We start from the raw sequence: 21,838 nt of genomic DNA, 5'->3' as shown, positions 1-21,838 counted from the left end.
GTGGACTGTCCTCTAAAATATCTGCTCAGTGTGCAGCAGCACTCAAAAAATCTAACAATGTTAGGAACCATTAGGGAAGGGATAGACAGTAAGACAGAAAATATCCATTACATAAATCCATAAATCTGTGGGCACACCATGAATACCGTGTGCAGTTCTGGTCGCCCCATCTCAAAAAAGATATATTGGAATTGGAAAAGGTACAGGGAAGGGCAAGTAATATGATTAGGGATCTAGAACAGCTTCCATGTGAGGAGAGATGAAAAAAACTGGGCCTGTTCAGCTCGGAAAAAGAGTAAAAGGGACTATGACACAGGTCTATAAAATCATAAATGGTGTGGAGAAGTTGAAAAGAGAAGTGTTATTTACCTCTTCACATAACACAAGAACCAGGGGGCACCCGATGAAATTATACGCAGCAGGTTTAAAACAAACATAAAGAAGTACTTCTTCACACAACATACTGTCAACCTGTGGAATTCGTTGTGAAGGAATGTTGTGAAGGCAAAAGTATAACTGCATTAAAAAAAGAATTAGATAAGTTCATGGAGGATAGGTCCATCAATGGTTATTAGTTAGCCAAGATGGTCAGGGACGCAACCCCATGCTCTTGGTGTCCCTAAACCTCTGACTGCCAGAAGCTGTGACTGGATGACAAGAGACAGGCACTCAACAATTACCCTGTTCTATTAATTTCCTCTGAAGCATCTGGCACTGTCCACTGTCAGAAGACAGCATATTGGGCTAGATGGATCAAAGGTCTGATCCAGTATGGCCATTCTTATGTACTAGGTTTCCAGTGGGCTATGGTAGAAATAGTGTTTCATTTACTTAGGACTTAAAAGCAAAAATGAATGAAGCTTGCGTAGGAACAAACAAATATACATCTTGCACACATGAAACTCCCTGAAAAAAATCCCTAACAAAACCAAACTCTGAGTCAAATATGTCACAATAAATCATTGGTATAATGTACTTCCAACTTCTTATAATGGATGCAATTACTTAGCCGATTATACAAAATTATTCAGAGTTTACTTTTGACTAGGCAATGACAAGAACCCAATACAGTTTTTTTTTTAATCTTGATGATACTGTTGTGTTCAAGATTGCAGAAGAAGCAGAAAATTGATTTTTCACAATTTTTTAGATGCAAAGACTGGACATACTTTAATTTATTGAATCAGGCCCTAAAATTTGCTTTATCATATCTCATCAATTCTTAAAAGTAAGTTTTATCCTTTAACAAAATTTGCTCTAAATGAGATTAACTTTGAGAGCTGATACCAAGTATTCTGTGAAGAGATATTTAAAATAATTACATCAGTTTATCCACTGTCATAAATATGTCATTCACTGATTCATCAACTTATAAGGCCAGATTCTAATGTAGATGATTATGCAACTTAATACTGCAAAATACTGGCAGAATTGATGACCAAAAAATGGATTTGGGGACTAGCCATAGGATTTATATCTACTGCTAGCATTCAAAATGATTATAAAGGAGAAGGGAATTAGCTATGCTGAAAAGTCAGAGTAGCCTGAACCTAAAGGAAATATTATGTAATACTGTAGGTTATATGAATCTCTTCTGCTAATTAACTAATTCAGCTCAGCTAATAAATTAACTATTTTCCTGCTGCACACCTACCATATACAGTCTATCCCATTTTCTTATGGAAGAAAATATTGTTTTGGCAAGTAAAAGTTGATAATTGTTAATTACTGTAATTAAAAAATAAATAAATCCCATCTTGAATAAACCAAACACTGAAGAACCTTGTCAAACTTTGGGGTGAAAGCATGCCCCACTGACTTCAAATATGAGTATGAAAGTGGATTTTGGAAATTGACTATTACATATGAAATCTCATCTGAAGCACCTACAAAGTTATGAAGACATCAGAGACCGTATTGATAAAAAGAATAAGAACACTGCAGATCCGGTTGTGGGAACACGATATTTGTGTCTGAGAGTGGGGTTGGAGGTTAGGAAAGGATGGGGCTAAGGGATGCCAGTACTAGAGCATTATATCCCCTTTTCCAGTTTCAGCATGAAAGTTTTCTTTCTTCCTTTCTTTGAAAACAGAGTAGAAAATTTAAGCAAAGAGAAGTCAGGGAGTTGCTCACGTCTTTCTCTGGACTTTTGTAGGAGTCTAGGGTCTGCTGAGAAAAGCTAATGCATCTGGGCACATCCTTGATGCATTAATTTTGTGCATATGCTGTTTTATACCTCAGTAGCTCCTGTATCTCTTTCTAGGGTTGATAGCAAAGATTTTTTCCAGTCATCTAACCTTTCTCCAGGTATTGAATAAATACTCTCAGGACCCCGGGAAACAATCTCATAGTCCCATTCTCTCACAGATCCCACTCTGGCTCAGTAGAAAGATCAAAGGGCTAGCAAACTAGGCGTAACCAAGAGACCATGAGGGATAGTAATCAAAAAAATTAATAATAAGTTAAGGCATCTCTTTGCTGCAATTAATAATTTAATAAGAAGATACTGACAGAGTAAATCCTTCAATGCTATGTAAGAAACCCAGGTACCACCACTTGACCCTCCAGCTTCTTTTTCATTTCTCGTCTCCTTTTCTTTCTTTCAAAACAAACCAAGGCAATTCAATGCAAAGAAAAAATAATAATGAAACTTTCAAGTTGAAAATTTAAGCAAAGAGAAGTTCAAAAGTTAATGTTTCCATGGCAATACTAATGCAAAGTGCTTCCTATTCCTACTTTTGCTTTCAAGGGTATACTTCAGTATGCTTCTGTGTGTTTTGTTAAATTCATGAATTATGGTACCATAAAATATACTTTGTTCATTTGGCATCAAACAATCTGTGAGATTACCCAAGAATGACACATGCACACGGATCGTATAAAATTAAGACCATGCTGAATCCTCCCTGTCACTGAAAACAGCCAATTTTTGCTTACAATAACTCCTTGCTTAACACTGTAGTTATGTTCCTGAAAAATGTGATTTTAAGCAAAACGATGTTAAGCAAATCCAATTTCCCCATAAGAATTAATGTAGATAGTGGGGGTCAGGTTCCAGGTTTTTTTCACCAGACAAAAGACTATAGTATATATATACACACAGTATAAGTTTTAAACAAACAATTTAATACTATACACAGCAATGATGATTATGAAGTTTGGCTGAGGTGGTGAAGTCCGAGGATGGAAGAGGGTGGGATATTTCCCAGGGAATGCCTTACTGCTAAATGATGAACTGGCGCTGAGCCCTTAAGTGTTAACACACTGTTGTTAATGTAGCCTCACACTCTACAAGGCAGCAGGATTGGAAGGGAGATAGCATGGTAGAAAGACACACACCGTGTGTGTGTGAGAGAGAGACATACCCATTGCTCCTTTAAGTAGGCTGACCGTACTCTAAGTACATTACCTTTTTAAGTAGATCAGCAAGTTTAGACAGCAGCTGCTGTGAGCAAGCTCCCTCCATCCTGAACCCTGTTGGGTCTCCTCCCTGCTCTATGGAGATGGGGTAAGCATGAGGCAGGAGCAGGGGGACACCCTGACATTAGCCCCCTCCCCTCCCACACAACAAGCAGGAGGCTTCCAGAAGCAGCTCCAAGGCAGAGGGCAGGAGCAGCACATGGCAGTGGGGGAAGGAACAGCTGACCGGCCAGCAATTGGTAGCCTACTGGGCGGCTGTCGCACACGGAATTTAGGGGAGCAGGGAGCTGATGAGGGACTTCGGTTCCACTCTGGTTACAAGCTCTGACCAGCAGGGACGGCCTTAGGATTTATGGTGCCCTAGGCGAGATTATTAAACTGGTGCTCCTGTGCTTGATCTGCTCTTAGCAACACAAACATAAGCTTACAGTATTGGAAAACTTGCCACATTCACATTATTAAAACCAGTTTAACTTAATTAAGCACACTGTAATGCTGATGGACTAGCACTAAAGAAGCAGCACTATAGAAAAAATTCTGATATGACAGAATGATGCAAATAATATATATTCTAATTTATCAAAATTTTATTGGAAATTTATATGAAAAGGTATTGAAACAAAGATTTGTTTTTAATTACAAGCAACCTTTCTGGCTTTTTTGGCTGCAAAATCAGTAATAATGTCATCGTATGACAAAGACAAAGTCGTGTCTTGTTCGATTGCAAGAATAGCAAGACCAGTTAAGCGTTCCTGACTGATTGTAGAGCGGAGATAGTTTTTAATGAGCTTTAGTTTTGAGAAACTCCGTTCTCCTGATGCTACTGTTACAGGAATTGTCAGTAGAATACGAGTGGCAATGTACACATTAGGATATATGTCAACAAGTTTGCGGGTATGAATAAACTGTACAATGTCCATCACCGATTTTGCATGTGGCAACATTGATGACAGCGTACTCAATTCTTCGTACAGTTCAAGTCCATTTAAATCAAAACTATCACCGTGCTTCAGGAGGCTCTCTAGGTTCTTGCACTTTGTCATTAGTTGCTCTTGTTTTCCTATTTCATTGAATTTAGTTATGTCATACAAAAATCCAAACTGTTCATGGTGTACTTGCAAGGTATTAAACCTTTCATCAACAGCAGATACTGCTTTATCCATCACAACATTAAAAAATTCAACCTCAAATTTCTTTTCTGGATCGTCTATGGGCATGATCTGCTGTACAGATTCTTCACAAAGAAGTGTCCCTGGCCTTTTTAACTCATATTAACTATGTATTTACTTTGTGAAAGTTGGAGAAAACATTGTGAAAACGTAAAACATTGACTGCCCAACTTCTGGGCTGGCAAAAGTTATACTGACTCACAGGGAAAAAAAAAAGCAGGAGAATCTTAGTACAACATATGGTCACTCTATACCAGGGGTCGGCAACCTTTCAGAAGTGGTGTGCCAAGTTCACTGTAATTTAAGGTTTCTCGTGCCAGTAATACATTTTAATGTTTGTAGAAGGTTTCTCTCTATGTCTATATTATATAAATAAACTATTGTTATTATCTGAGGTCTTGGCCACCAGTCCTGCTCAGGCCACTGTCAGCTGAGTAAATGAAACCCCAAACCAGCAGCGGGCTGGTGGCTGGAACCCTAGACAAGGATCCCAGGCCCTGCTCAGCCCGCTGCTGGTCTGGGGTTCTGACCACCAACTCCTGCCAGCCAGGATCCCGGCCACCAACCCCCCCTCAGCCCGCTACCAGCCTGGGATTCTGCTCACCCAGGCTGGCAGGAGGCAGAGTGGGGCTGGCGGCTGAGCTCCTGACTGGCAAGGGGCCGGCAGCCGGAACCCCAGAGTAGCAGTAGGCTGAGTGCTGCTGGCACCCCAGACTGGCAGCAGACTGAGACACTCAACCCCCCACCGGCCCTGCTCAGCCCGCCACCAGCCCACTTAGCCCACTGCCGGCTGAGTGAATGGAACCCCAGGCTGACAGCAGATTGAGTGGTTCAGCTGGCCTGCTCAGCCCACTGCCAGCCTGGGGTTCCTTGGAGGTCCCCAGGCCAGCAGTAGGTGCTGAGTGGGGCCGATGGCTGGTATCCCAGCTGGCAATAGGGCAGCAGCCGGAACCCCAGAGCAGTGATGGGCTGAGCCGCTCAGCCTGCTGCTGCATACCATCAAAAATCAGCTCACCTGCCACCTTTGACACGTGTGCCGTAGGTTGCCGACCCCTGCTTTATACACTAGTAAGGAGATGAGCATATTACAGTTGTTGGAGGGCTCTTATCAGGAGTAACAGGCTATAGGAAAGTCAGTCAACATTTTTTGTTTCTCTGATGAAAACTGGCCCACTCCCTGCCTCAAACCAAACCTGTCACTAATAATTGTCAACAACTTAATTTTCTGTTTTTGGCTAAGATATTGATTTTTTTTTTTAAAAAAAATTGAAATTGGATTCAGGATTGTTAGCAAGAATTTTTGGCAAACAAAGTTGTTAAATGACAATCTAAATGGCAACACAGTACTGCTTTCATGCTTGGCTCACCCCCCAACCTGCTGGTCCAACAGCTGCAGTAGAGGAGGAGATAGGTAGAAAACTGCAGGACCCCAAATTCCACCTCTTGGGGCACAGAGTGGCAACAGCAGCAGCAAACCCTCAGGTCCAATCACACGCCAATGGGCACCACCACCAGCCTTACGGACCATGGTGAAGTTAGCACAGCATCTGATCTCAGGGATGGGGCATCCATGGAGCCACAGCAGCTCATCCTGCCCTGTGCAGCTCCCCCCGAATGAGATGGATCGCTGGCAGCTGCCAGACCGGGGGAGAGGCTAGGGTGGCCAGATCCAGATGTCCTGATTTTATAGGGCCAGTCCCGATATTTGGGGCTGTCTTATATAGGCACCAATTACCCCCACCTAGAGTGACCAGACAGAAAATGTGAAAAATCAGGACAGGGATGGTGGGGGGAGGGTAAAAGGAGCCTATATAAGAAAAAGACCCCAAAATTGGGACTGTCCCTATAAAATAGGGATATCTGATCACTGTACCCCAATCCCCTATCCTGATTTTCACACATCTGGCTAACCCCAGCCAAGTCCTGTGTGACACTCCAATCCTGGCTGCTTGCCGAGGAAGTGAGTTACTTTCACTTTCATTCCTCAGCAGGCAGCCAGCCAGCCCTCCACCCACCTATCCCCCAGGACCTCACCCAACCCAGCCCTGACAGAGGGAAGGGAGGAGAGACGGGTGCTCTTGGGGAGGAGGGAGAAACGAGGGAGTGCTCCGTCAGGCGGGGGGGAGAAGAATGGATGTTATGGGGGACAACAAAGGATACTGATTCCAGAGCCACAGAGTCTGCCTCACCTCACCTCAGCCAGGGGGAAAGAGTCACACTCACAGGTGAGCTCCTTCCCCAACCCCATCCCCTCCCCTTCCCAGAGACCCCAGCAGCCAATCCCATTCCTCAGGCTGTGCTGCATTCGACTCTCTCTAGGACCCAGCAGCCGTGCTTCTACACTGTCTGGGCTGCCTGCAGAGTGGTGCCCCCAGGCAGAGTGAGGCCCTACGCGGCTGCCTATTCTGCCTATGCCTAAGGACGGCCCTGCTGACCAGCTAGCTCCAACCATCCGCTCTTTCTACAAGCAGTGGACAAAGCAGGTGGCTGCCAAACAACATTTTAAGGGAGCATTGTGAAACTTTAAATGAGCATGTTCTCTAACTGATCAGCAATGGAACAACGAAACAACGTTAACCGGGAGGACTTTAAGTGAGGACTTGCTGTACTTAATTCAGACATTGCATTGAAGAGCCTTAAGCCTCTTGAGAATTCCCTTCTACCCTCTGGAACAGAGATATAACACAGCCTGTCCTTCCTGCCTCCAAATGAAATGCAGCAAAGCCCCTGGTCCAGATCCACAACATTTAACTTGTAGGCACCTTGAAAATCACCAGAATCTGCAAATTGTGGTTTAGGTACCTAGACTTCCTATACACGGAATAGGAAGAGATAGGCCCCTGAGAATGGGTTCCACAAAAGCCAGCATTTGAGGCAGAAGTGCCTAAATTAGCCAATGAGAGATGCAGATTAGGGTGTTCTCTACACCCAATCTCTCTCACAATGTTAGGCACGAAGTCTGGGCTGGTGGGAGGTTCTTATTTCTGTTTCTAATCTACAGCCAGGAGCCCATGTTCTGGAGCGTGATGCTTAAGCACCCAAGCTATTTCTTGCAAAAACAGCAGCAGCACACTCATAACTCCTTATAATCTTTAGCCAAGTGCTTAGGAAACTCACCCTCCTCCCCTACCTCCCACTCCTCTCTGGTCATTTTGTGTGGAGTAGGCATGCTCTGAGCACAACTAATGGATCAGGCCCCTAAAGCAAAACAGGTGTTGTCTAGCTCATCTTCACCTGGTCTGAGGATTGCACTGAGGCTTAGGCATGAGATGGGTTACCTGCCTGAGACAGCAGGGTGCATGCCGAGAGTCAGAAACTTAGGCACCTAGTGAGTTTAGACACCTACACCTAGGAAGCAGCTGAGGGAAGGGGGCCAGGAGAGGGAGGGTTGTTGATCACACTAGCAACTAAATCTGGGATTTAGGAAACTAGTTCCCTTGTGAATCTGAGCCCTTTGATTATTTACTCCTCTAGCCTTATTAATTGCCTGGGTGGGAAGTTATCCCGTCCCATTCAAATTTTGGTTGGCTAGTTCATGGATATGTTCAGCTGTCCAACTTAGTAACAGTAAGGGTAGCTGTAGAATTATAGTAGTGCATGATAGGGGCCACATTGTGTCAGGTGCTGTAAACACAGAGAGTAAAAAGACAGTCCCTACCCCAGAGAACATTCAATCTTGGGACACAATCCTGCAAAAATCTGTGAACTTGTGCAAGTATATGCACTGTAAGTAGCCCCATTGTCTTCATTGGGACAACTCACAGTGAGCACAGGTAAGCATATACATGAGTCTTTGCAGGACCAGGGCCTTGGTTAATGCCAAGGTGCAACACGTGGACAAAACAAACAGGCTGGGGAGAATGGGGATGAGGTAACAGTAACAGGACCATGTAATATGGACACAGTTTGGTTCACCACCTGCCTACCCATTATCAGCTGGCAGAGTTCTGTATGCATCCTGGCAGAAGTGAATCTTAAGGATGGATTTGAAGGAGGACAAAGTAGAAGAACAGAACAGTGCCCTATACCTGCATCAGGTTTGCACCTGCTGTAGGACTAGAGGTATTGGCCCATTAGGGCCCACTACTTTATACACTATTGGCCTAGACTTAATTTTCAGACACCACTTAATGGGAATCGTGGGCACTTAGCACCTCTGATAACAGGCAATGTGGAGGAGATAACATTGTTTTTTAAAACTGTTACTTTGGAATTTCCTGTCTTTTTCATGCTTACTGTCTGAAATATAACATAGTCATAGTGTAATCTGGGAGATTTAAAATATCAATACATAATTTTACTTTTTTAAGATTACACTGCAACACTCGGGATGCTGCACAATATTTACATATTTGGACAACACAAAAACATTCCAGTAAAAAACACACTCACATTTATACAAATGCTACATTAAAAATCAATGGAGGGGAAAATATGGACATGATGGGAGAAAATAATAAATATTCAAGCATTATATATAAACTGACAGTGCAAAAGCAATATATAGTTGTCCCTTTTCTTCAATTTGATATATTTCTGTTCTTGCTCACTGGTGACACTAATTTTTTTAGTATTATAAAAATAATTTCTAACAGCTATTGTCACATTAATAAACTATGTCAGATAACTGAACATTTCAACAAACTACTTACATTAAATACATTAAAAATCCACTGCTGAATAAACTGCTGGTTAAATAAGATAATATAACTACTTTCTTAAGTCATATACATATCCTTACTTATCAAAAACTGGATTCATTAATAGTCACACTGAACTTTAACAAATAAAACCTCACAAGAGAATTGGATCCCAGTGCAAGGATTAAAAGTGTACATTTCTACTGTCGTACAACAGATGCTGGGAAAGAATTATTTTTGAAAAAAATATTTATTGAGAGTGCTTAATTAATCATGCCAGTCTGAATAATTTTCACATTAACTACAGTGCCTGAGGACACACTGGAATGCAGGTTAAAAAATACTCTCCAAGAAATACATAGGAGATCAAAATTAAATATATACATAAGCCTACTATATGGTGTAGATATTAAATGCTATAAGGTATGTAGATTTTGTAATTTGACTTGTTAAGATATTACTCATTCAGTCAATAGGCACCAATCTCACGCTCTGGGAACATTTACACCATTTACAATTTACACTCATATCAAAAATATAAATATCATCTAGTAATATAATATAGTTATTCATCTTACTTATTCATGGTGGGATACACAACCAACTCTTGCTGACATAAAACACCCCAAAATATGGTAATTATGTACTTATTTTATTTATTTTTTATGTGCATGTATATTAAAGCATTATAGCAACATAAAGTAATAGTTAAAAAACATATTGAAATATTAATGCCCTGTTTCCTTTTAACTGTGGGATAGCTCTTTGACACCTGCACTAATACCCGTATTTACAGTATGAAATATATAAGTAAATCTCAGACCATCAACTAATGGTACATTTTTCATTATTAGTCAATAGGGACCACATCTGAGGTAATATAGCACTTAAAATACCACAGAAAGAACCACAAGTTGCTTTGATAGATCTTGTTTCAGCTCATATGTAAGTATTTCTCTTGCTCTCTTTTTTTTAGATTTGGAAATGTGACTGGCTTGTTGTTTTACACTAATATGTCCAGGTTTACCACTCTGGACAGATTTTCATGTTGAAAGTATTTATTTTTCAAAAGTGCTCTGACAGTCAAACAAATTTTCCAACAGCAATTATTTTATGTTCTTTTTAAAATTTGTTCTATTTTGTTCATATTTTCAATCGTACTGTAGATTCTTTAATGAAAAGGCAATTATTTTGATTCAGGAATCCTTCCATTTTGGTTTGGACTATTTTATACAAATAATTAGCATTACTTAAAGAAAACTATTGCAGTTAGAAAGTGTGAGAACAACTAGCATTATGAATATGAAAAGGTGCAAACCAACAAAAAATATACAATTTAATATTGAAGGATGTGTTTCTAGACCGCTGAATATGCAACAATGATAAAGAAAGTGACCACTCATATGCATTAGTTTTTTCCATGGTGTTCTCAAGCGTATCTGAGTACTTCAGAAAATAAACACAGTATGCACTCATGCTCATCCCTTAAACAGAGAAAAGAGTCTCCTTCTTCTCACATTAACTTGAAAAGTCATCCACATCCTTTTTTTTTCTACATGAGATGTTGGAATGTTTTGGCCACAAGGTTAAGAAAGATTCTCCCATTTATCACAACCTGCCAGGCACAACAGGGTCACACCAAGCCAGAATTCTACCACTTAACTAATCCAGCTTCATCACAAGCATGAAACTTCAAAGATTTTTTGCCACAGGCAAAAATTAGTTCTTATTTGCTTTAAAACTCAAGTATCAATCAAGTTAAATTGTGCTTTTAGTGGAGCTAATATTTTGAACATTCAGAATAATGTCCATCTTTGCTCCTCAGTCCTGACTCTAATTGAATACAGAGCTTACCTGGTATATGAATATAACTACTTCTGTAACTTTCTCAAAGCAAAAGTAAGTACAACAAAAATCTGACTGATTTTTAAAGATGTAACAAAACCTTTTACCTTTTTTTATTTGATTAAAAAGCAAACTATTGTATATCAAAATTATATGTGCATACAAATAATTAAAATGCATACATTAATACAGATATTAATATATTACTATATTTCATAAAAGAAAATTTCAAATTATTTTTGCATGCCAAACTTTTTATTGCTAGATATATTTAATTACCAGCCATAGTTATCTATTTCAAAGATAAGTGGCCAGCTTACAGATATCCTAAAGTATCTTAATTTGATGATTCAGAGATTTATTCATATGATCAGTCACACGGAAGCTTATTTTTACCTGAATATTAGGGAACTCACAAGTTTGCTTTAGCTTAAACACTAGATCTTTCTGAATTCCACCATTTTAAGATTTTATTGACATTTTGCTTTCAATTCTATATAAACAATATGAATATTGTACTTTTGAAATCAATACCTTCTTAAAGAATTAAATGCATCCTTTTTGAAAGAATGATTATATAATAAGGTTTTTTAAATCCGCGTTATGTTTCAAGACACTGTGCTACAGTCTTTTTACAAACTATACTGTATTTCTTTTAGTTATTACTTTAAGCTAATTCTTAAATATTGCTTTAAGTGAGAGAACATATGGAGCATGGGTGGTGATACATGAATATAAAACTTCCTGTTAAGGTTCTATGGAAATGTATTTTTCGATCTGGTTTTATCCTATATTGTTTTGTTAGTTGGACATGTAACTATCATTGATATAAAAATTCCACACACCATATATATGCATTTTATATACAAATATAACATAGCCATACAATTGTTTTATTTAAAAATGTAACACTATAGTATAATTACGTCAAATAAATTATCATTTATTCTGAAGTTGAAAACTACATATTTTAAACAATGCTAATTTTTTTTCAGCTTGCCATTTTCAAGCAACCCGAAGTCCATACTAATACTTACAAAATCTACATATATTTACGTGCTGAGGAAGGAAAGAAAGCAGAAGATAGAGGAGGAACAGGCTATTTTAGCATACCTATAAGTGATAATTAGGATATACAGCATTCTCTTATTTGCCTGCTCCATTTTACAGAATGCCTGGACAAGTTATTAAATCTTGCTCAACATACACTTAGGAAGTCATCTGGCTTTTGTATTTCTTTAACAGCTACAATTACTTTCTCTATATACATACATTATTTCCCCAAAGCTAAATTTGAGATCACTTGCCGGCCACAACCTACAGTGGTGATGCTACTTAATTCATTAAATCATTTAATATGTTATGTAATTCTAAGCATTTGAACAATTGCAAACAAATAATTCTTGCCTTAAAGAAAACTTTTCTCAGAAAAATCTTGGGAAAATCAATATTTTTAAGCCAGGAATTAAAGAAGATACGTTGTTTATATATCTTTTTAGCATTATCATTTATTTTAGTTTAGAAGACAAAAATCATGGTGACAAAAAAGTGGCGAGACAGTTAAAAGTCATTCAACTCAAATGTATTTCAGAAAATTGTGAGCAATCTAAGAAAAGAAACATGTAATTGGATACTGCTGCTTGCTGTTAACCAGACCCTAGAAACTAAATTGAAGAACTTATTGGCTGTAATAATTTATCATACCTTTCTTCAAAACAGGTTCCCTAAACAATAAAGCTCCCTGTAGCAGTAAATCAATTTTCACAGATGGACAGAAGTAATTTTCCCCCCTGAACTTTGTTTCCTTTACTAGGATAATAAAACAGTACTCCTAGAGCAAACTCTGTCTGATTCTCTTGAATGAAACAGACATTTAAGAAGCAGTAATCATTATGCCAGCTCACATCATGGCCCCTGAACGCAGCAGAGCAACAGCTCTGCTGTACTCGCCTACTACTCTGACTCAAAGGTAGAAAAATGCATTTGAACATGCTGTACATCAACACTTTATGCAGGAACCTATGTTAAAAAAACCAAACATTTTACAGTCAGAATTCATTTTCCAGAAACTATTTATGTTATTACAAACCACATCAAAAAGTATTCAGAGATTTTGCAAAGCAGTAAAATTACAATCAAATGTGAACACCACACTTTTGCTCCCGAATGTCATATAACACTTCAGAAAAGTTTACCAGGAAAGGTAAAAGGTAGCCTTTTAAAGAAAAATTAGCACTGACACATTAGTATGATTACACTTCATCATCTTCTGTTCTAAACAAATGTCAAATCGTGTTAGAAATAACCTAAAATGTAATACGAATAAAATATATTCACTTCATATCTATACTTAATTAGATAAATATTTTTTGCCAAATAGAACTACTTAATTTTATTGCTAAGGCTCTGAAAAATGATAATTTCCCATCAAGACACTTGTCACAATGTTTTAACCATTAAGGATTCCCTATATTAAATTTATTCAAAAAATCAATAAACTATTTACAGATTATATAAAGTATGAGACTTGTGTTGCATGTTATCTAAAATGCATTTTATTTCCTATAGAATTTAAAGTATAATGGGAAAAATGAAAAAGAAACTTTTTGAGAAAATACAAAAAATTAGAGCGTTTGAGGAACTCATACTCATGAGCTACATGCTCAACTACTGTACGCAAGAGTCACTATTATCAATTGGATGTGTTAAAACCAAATTCAAAACAACTAATTACAGAGAAGAAAGTATGTCCTTTTTGTAATGAGACCTAATTGTGCATATAGTACCCACTAGTATCTCTCACAGTTTATCGCTAAACTACATGCATAATCAATCGCTCACATTAAAATCCATCATAAGCTTACCTCATTTACCTTGGAAGAACTGAAACAAATGCCTCAACTGTGTAAACTTAGTCTCCAGAAAAATATACTTGTGTTATGTTTAGCACCGATTTAATTCCACTGTACAGCATCAAAGGTGAGTAGCCAGTTCCAGGACCAGGAAACTCTGTGTAAGTCAGCAGTATTGTATTTAGATCCAGGAACTACTAAAGACACTTTGTTCTTGGTAAAGACACTTTGTTCTCCCTTGAACTGTCACTGTGCCTAGCTCAGTTCAGTTATTTAAGTTAACTAAGAGGAGATCTGGATAGTAAACAAGCTTGGCTCCGACCAATGGCTTTCCACACCCTTCTGTTTATAGTAAGATGACTTGCATTCAGAGGTCACCCCCATCAACAGCTCCTGTCTTTCAGTGGGTATCTAATGTGCTGCATTTATCCCAAGGCTCTTTTAATGAAATCACTTTCCTAGTCTCTGCTTGCCTGCTGTCGCTGCGACACATCTGCTTCTTAATATATGAAGAAACTAAATGTTAAAATATAGAAATGAAATAATTCAGCCTACCAACTGCAAGCAATTTAGATATATTAAGGTTATTATACTTACATTTGAATATAACAAAACATATTGTAAAGGTTATACGATTTATGTTAGGCAAAGAACGTAAGTTTGCCAAGAAAACACTCATCTTATAAATAAAAGAAATTCAGGCACAAGAATAATGAATTCCATTGTTTGATCTGGACTTCAAAACTTTTTAAAAATACTCGTCCCAAGAATAATGTATGTGACTGCACTAGATAATATTTACTTGACTATGTTAACATGCTGGAAACAAGAGACAGGGAGTATCCTCAAGTTCCACTGTAAAATGAAAAAGTGCCAAGAAAAACAAGGGTCAAATGCCAGAACCTCAACGCAAACATCACGAAGTCAATTCTGTTCTTGAAGAATACACAGAATTGATTGCACTTTAAAAGGTATAATACAAATACGACAGGGTAAATAAAAATAATTTTCATGTCTTCTACACACAATAAATGAGAATTTGGTTGCTACCACTTTGTGTATCCACTAGCATTCCCCTCCCGCCCCCTGCATTTTTATTATTCTTTATAGCACATGTCCTCACAAACCTAAAGATGGAAACAAAGCCTACTTCTTGGCCCACACAATGCAGACTTTTATTGTATTGCCAGTTGTGTGTCTCAACTGACATGTCTAAATAAACTGTATTTTAAAATGTAAGGAAGAGTGCCATGTTTAAACCTTTTATTTGTGTGTGTGTGTGTGTGTGTGTGTGTGTGTGTGTGTGTGTGTGTGTGTGTGTGTGTGTGTGTGTGTGTGTGTGTTTTAATTTTAATTAAGGGACTTTTTCCCAGAGTTCTACAGCTATATGTGTTTTCACCTTCTGCCACCAGGCAAAATCAAAAAGTTCAGTGCTATTTTACATGGACACATGAAACTGAAGATGGCACTCTCTCCCCACATGAGTATAAACCAACTTGCTGCTTAGGAATAGTCTTTGAGTGAAAGTTACACCTGCAGCACATTTTCGGCACCAGTTTTTGTCACCACTACAACATTTAAATGACAGATAGCAGCCTGTCTCTGTTAAAGCTAATAAAATATGATTGATGAACTGGGCTAGAAAGCTATGTCACTTCAGATATAGATATTGTGCCATCATTTGACAGCCCCAACTCTTTATTATTAGAAAGGATTGCCAGGACTACAATAAATACTTATATTCAGATACCTGTTTTGTGTATTTAAAACTCCTACTGAAAACTTCATGGAAGTATAGTTTAGGTTTTTTACTCAGTGTACCTAAGAGCATATCCTTAAACAGGTGCTTGTCAGCTGTAATTATCTCAAGTATTAAAAGACCAACTAATCCTCATTTTATTATATGATGTGGTACAATATAGGCCTGCCTCTCTGACAATGAAAATCCACTGAAGCATAGGTAAAGTTTTGGGGAGCGTATAATCGGCTTTCAAATATTGTGTTAGACATTAGTATTAGACCTATCCCTGTTCTTAACTGCTATAATAATCAAATGTCAGATGTTGAAGTTATAGCATGAGTAAGCACTTGCGGTTTATTTCACCATTAGATTAAAATACAAAGGAAAAGCTACCATAGAAAATACTGTGAAAGTAAAGACTGAAGTCCAGAGAAAATATATAGACAATGTGAATTAAGGGCCAAATCCTGTGGCTTGATGAAAAAACCCAGCTAAAGGGCTTTGCACAGGGGAAAGCCCATGGGAGTTGGTGAGCGACAGAATCAGGTTCCCCTTCCACCTGACATTTTGCACAGAGCAACAGTGCAGTTGCTCACACAATTCACTACTACAGCGCATGGGCATTTGGCCTCCTCCTGGCACAGCAGAATCAAGATGGTTCCATTGTTTTTTGGGCCTTGAATGATGGGGGCAATATTTGACCCAATAAAATTTTAAAGGTAATATTTTTAAACGTATAAAAAATGAGAAAATTGCAGACAAAGTAGTAATAATCATTAATAATGTCAATAGTGCCTCTATAATAGGTTATTCAGAAGAAGCTTCCTTCTTATTACTAGCTAAGAAAACCACCACCTCAACATCTCCATGACCAGCAAACTATTGCACCTGCAAACTGAAATGACTAAGGAGGAACCATTTTCCACAGATGTGATTTCTCTCCTGTGATTTTGTTCTGCTTTTACACAGTTATGGAAGAGGTACTTCCTGCAAACCTAGCTGGTTCGCATGATCTTGGGGAACCCGTTATGCTTCTAGATTTGCCTCTTAACAGTTACACCTTAACTTTTTTCTGCAGGGTCTTGCTTGCAAATGTAGAGGGTGAGTTAAATAAATATCTTTATTGTTATTGTTAATATAATAGGTGGGTTACTGCAGCACCAGGGAGCCCCAGCCATGGACCCCTGGCCCCACTGTGCTGCTACTCCAAGCATTCACTTCTGCCTGGAGATGTGCTTGGACATCACTGCAGTCAGAAGATGAACAGACCACAATGAGTCTGCCTACGATCTCTGTCACCTTCCACCACTTTGCTCCACTCCCTAATTCTCTCACAACTGCAACAGGATACAGAGATCACGGGGGGGGGTGGGGGGAGTTGTGAGGTATACTGAAAAAAGGAGAGCTGACAGCAGAGCCAATGCTCTTTTCTCCCAAACTCTTTACCACTACTGTGCATTTTTGCCTCTTTCCCTGATAAAGAGCACCCCATAGTGCACTTAATTATTGCAGGTGGGATTTTCAAAAGCATCTAAGTGACTGAGAAGCACAAGTATCACTGATTTCCAGTGGTCTGCAGTGGACTTCCAAACAGGTTTTTTTTTGCTCTTATTTTCAAAATATTTATCTTATTTTAAAAAGTTCTCTTTAAAGCAAACAAATACTTCAAAAAACTGAAGCAAACTCGGTAAATTACTGAACTCATGGGAAAAGACACTTTAATATATCAAAATTTACATACATTTAAACTGCCCAAAATGTTGTGTCTATACATACACTCACACATGCATTATACATCGTAATGCAAATTAATGACAGAAACCCCAATCCCAACATTGACAACACCAAGCATTCAAAAACCATTAAATTCCCCCAAAATAATGAAATTGACTTTAAATTCCTGAGATTATAAAATATAATAAATATTGTGTATTTTCATTTGCTTTCTGGTGAGCCTTTAGGTGTCACACATTCCAACTTTTCCCCACAACCAGGAGGGCTAGAAACTTACTTTTAAAAAATGAAAACTGAGTTTCTAATATAAGTACACAACTTCATGAGCTTTTTTTTTTTTTTTTTTGAAAAAAAAACAAACTATCAGAAGATTTATGGTAAAATTGTGAGAGTTGACAATGCTGCAGTCTTTCCACCCCTTGAAAACTTAATGGCAGTTTTTTTCACTGGCTTCAGTAAAATAATGACTGTCCCCAGAATCAGCAAATTTACATTAGATTTCCACCTTGCATTTTTCAATGCAGTGCTGCATCTAACCTGGGGTTATTCTACTGAAATTAATCCAGATGCCTTAAAAAATACTAGCATTTGGAAATAAGTATCCAGTTTCAAGAACTCGTTTTGTGAAAACATTTTACAGATTATTTCTTCTAAAAATAGGTTAGAATGTTGGGTTCAGATTTAGAAGACACTGAAGGCAAAGCTGCAAAAAATATTTAATTCCAACCCACTAAATATAGCTAATTATTACTAGATGTTTATGTTACTATAGTGCCCCAAAGCCCCAATCATATCTATTTTACTAGGTGTATGAAGACACAATCTTTGCACTGAAGACTATTTACCATCTGTTGTTTTTACTTAGTTCATTTAGTACAATATTTCTGCAACTTCTCCTGGGTTGCTTCTGAAAGTCAGTGCCTCCAGCAGCATAGCACCTGTTCATATGCTGACCACTGACTCAGTCTGATTCAAAAGATCGTTTCACCTATCCAGCCACAAACATCACTGCCTGCAACATCCGTGGCTTCCACTGATGAGCTCCCTTTCAAGTAATGGCCCATCTTGACTCAGTTTAGCATGCGAAATCTAGTAAGATCACCGCACGATGTTTTATGCCTGCTGATGCTAATTTAACTGAAGCTCCTAAAAAACACATTTTTGCTTGCCTACCAGTGAGAACTGAAACAGATATTAAAAAGTGCTATGAGAGTGAGGATAAATTTTCCAGCTTTATTTTTGCATACATGTGAAAGCTGGAGAACTATTTTATTTTTCAAAATATTTGGAAGGGGCTGGGAAGGAGAAGATAGAATGTACAGAGCTTTTGCTTTAAGTCTTTTGGTGAGATCTTCACCATTTTTAATCACTGAAGGTCCAAAGAGTCTTTAGTAAGAATAGTGGGTTAGTGTCCTGCACAAGTTTAAATCTGAGTAATTTACATTCTGCCCACCTCAAGTTTCTCCATTTTTTCAGCTGGCTGCAAGATACCCTATTTCTTGCGTTGAACACTTTTCTGTAGTGTTGTTCTGATCAATTAGATTAAACTATCCTATTCCTCTCAAAAGAAATATATGCAAGCTGTATTATATTCTCGGAAAATTTATTATATTTTCAAAAGCGTTAGTGTTATTTTGTGGGAGAATATGCTGTATTTTTCGTACACCATAAAGAGGCTGCACCCTTGCTTTAAGTGCAAAACTTGAACTTAAATATGAAGCTGGATCTGGCATCTCTATAATTTACAATTAAAATACCCAATTGAAGCCTAAGCATACTCAGATACTCATTAAACAATTGCTGGATTTACAGGACCAGATGCTCTTCTATGTGGCACAGATGGGGAAGGCCATCAGGGAGCTAGCTACAGCTCCCTGTTACTGAGGGCCAAACTACACTGTCCCTGGGCCCAGCATGAATTAAAGCAATTTACACCCACTCATTATGGTGCCTAAAGGACCACAAGGCATCTGAGAATTGGCAGAGTTCAGAGGCACTCTATCCCCATGCCCAACATTCCCACTCCTGACACACCCCTAATCCCAGGACTGAAGGCCAGTTGGTGTAGGAGCTGCCTATGCCATCTTTACACCAGTGGAGAACTCCTTACACCACACACCAGGAGAATTCTCAGCTGGTTAGCTACGGCTAGTTTTAGGTTCCTGCGTGTCACCTGAGCAATTCACTTTAAGAATAGCTTGAAATAAGATTTGATTTCTTCAGTAGCACTTAATCTGTATTTTTAGAAGTGTGTGAATTAATGCTTAAGAGACCTTCATCTCATCTAGTCCTTAAACTCTATCCTATGTATAGCTTCATTTAAGATGAAACCTGAATTAGGTGGCCATCTCAATGGACTAACAAAAAAAAACAATTGCTTAACTGAGGTGGTCTTCCTATGAAAGATGGCAGAGAATTGCAGTATTTTATATTAATTAAATGATATTGAGGGGCAAACTTTTAAGAGTTTACCTAATGACAGTGGTCCCTTGTACAGGTTTCACTATATTTGTTTTTCCATTTAGATGTTTCTCTCTTTCAGGTGAAATTCCATATACAAAACATATAGTAGGAAAGTTTACTTGACCTCTTTTTCGTACGCGAAGTTTCAGCACTGCACAATGTTTTACACCCATATAAAAAAAAGTCACTAATAATACGGACACTAACTTTTAGAAGTAAGACAAAAGGGTCCTTAAACAACCTTATAGAAAAAGCAATGCTTCCAAATGGTACATGCTCAGCCTATTTTATCATTTAAGCAGACAGACGGTGCTGCAAACAAGCATTGCAATGGAACTTTAACTAAAAATTAATGTCACGCCTCAGTCACACAGCACAGCACAGTGAAAAAAGTCTGGTTCCTCTTTGAGCTGTGGTGGGTACTTGAGAATGATACCCTTTCTGTCTAGCTAAGCTGGGCCTGTTAACTGGCTCTTGATTGGAAACAGCTTCATGTACTGAATAGCCTTTTTCTTGTTTCTGATTTTTTATGCTGTTATGTGGGGCATACAGTGAAACCTTCTCATAAAATTCTTTTAAAAATTAGGGAAAAAGATAGGTTAATAGACCACTGCTTTTTCATAAAGGGAATTTTTTACAGCTTTTTCCACAGAATTACATTTATGTTTAAGGTTGACCATGTGTTAACAGATAAATCAGATCATAAAACAGTTACTGCTGAGAGTTTAAACTAAATACTGATTTCTCAACCTTTTTCTTTTAAAGATAACTACTTAGTTTTAAGTGAAGTAACAAAAAACTTAAAGATATCACACAGAAATATATCTTTGTAGTCATTTGGACTCTAAATACTGCAATTGTGAGACAAGTTAATACTCTGCATTTTTTAAGGCTGATTTTTCTGTTAAAGTTGCTTAGTAAAAAATGTTTGCTTCGAAACCTATTTTATCAACCTTTTCTCGCTATTACTTAGGTTTTTATATTCCTTCTGGATCCTCATAACACTTTTCTACTCTGTCCATGATGCTTCTAAGAGACGATATCAAGCATTACACTGATAAAGGCATTCCACCAATTATATGTTTTTCTACTTTATCAAAGGACTTAGGGGAAGTTTCAGGGTCTTTTTGTTTGTGTTGGCAGCTTTACCAGTGGGAATTACAAAGAATTTCACAGCCTAGCAAAGGGAGGAAGTGACATCTCTATATCCCCAAATTATCCAGCTTTCAGCAACTTGCTCCTTTTTCTGCACTGTTACACTACAGTCCTTTATTACTTTTTTCCATGAGGAAAATCTAGCAACAACTTAATGTTCAACTAAAATAAAAGCCTCCCTCTTTGTAACATTTTAAAAGCAACCTCTAATTTAAGGCTACTGTATTCTGGTTTCTAACCATGTTAAAAATTAGGGCTGTGAAGCAATTAAAAAAAATGATCACAATGAATCGCATTGTTAAACAATAATAGAATACCATTTATTTAAATATTTTTGGATGTTTTCTACATTTGCAAATATTTTGATTTCAATTACAACACAGAATACAAAGTGCCGTTCTCGCTTTATATTTATTTTTGATTACAAGTATTTGCACTGTAAAAAAAAATAGTATTTTTCAATTCACCTAATACAAGTACTGTAATGAAATCTCTTTATCGTGAAAGCTGAACTTACAAATGCAGAATTATATACAAAAAATGCATTAAAAAATAAAACAATGTAAAACTTTAGAGCCTGCAAGTTCACTCAGTCCTACTTCTTGTTCAGCCAATTGTTCAAACAAGTTTGTTTACATTTGCAGGAGATAATACTGCTCGCTTCTTGTTTACAATGTCACCTGAAAGTGAGAACTGGCATTTTCATGGCACTATTGTAGCTGGTGTCACAAGATATTTACATGCCAGATGCGCTAAAGATTCATATGTCCCTGCATGCTTCAACCACCATTCCAGGGGATATGCATCCATGCTGATGAT

General features: G+C 38.0%; 1 protein-coding gene across 13 annotated transcripts in view; it reads right to left on the bottom strand.

Moving 5' to 3' along the window:
* Nucleotides 1–21,838, bottom strand: part of EYA4 (EYA transcriptional coactivator and phosphatase 4) — a 248,085-nt gene that overhangs the window by 125,040 nt on the left and 101,207 nt on the right. Inside the window, exon 1 of one of the 13 annotated variants that reach the window (XM_030556345.1) lies at nt 13,939–14,157. The exons of the other annotated variants lie outside the window; for them this stretch is intronic. The gene's annotated coding sequence lies outside the window, so the exon portion shown is untranslated. Of the gene's footprint in view, nt 1–13,938; nt 14,158–21,838 lie in introns of those variants that run through there. 13 annotated transcript variants of the gene reach the window in all.

Source organism: Gopherus evgoodei, chromosome 3 (genome assembly GCF_007399415.2).
Source record: "Gopherus evgoodei ecotype Sinaloan lineage chromosome 3, rGopEvg1_v1.p, whole genome shotgun sequence".
Taxonomy (NCBI): domain Eukaryota; kingdom Metazoa; phylum Chordata; order Testudines; family Testudinidae; genus Gopherus; species Gopherus evgoodei.
This window is presented reverse-complemented; position numbering and strand designations above follow the sequence as displayed.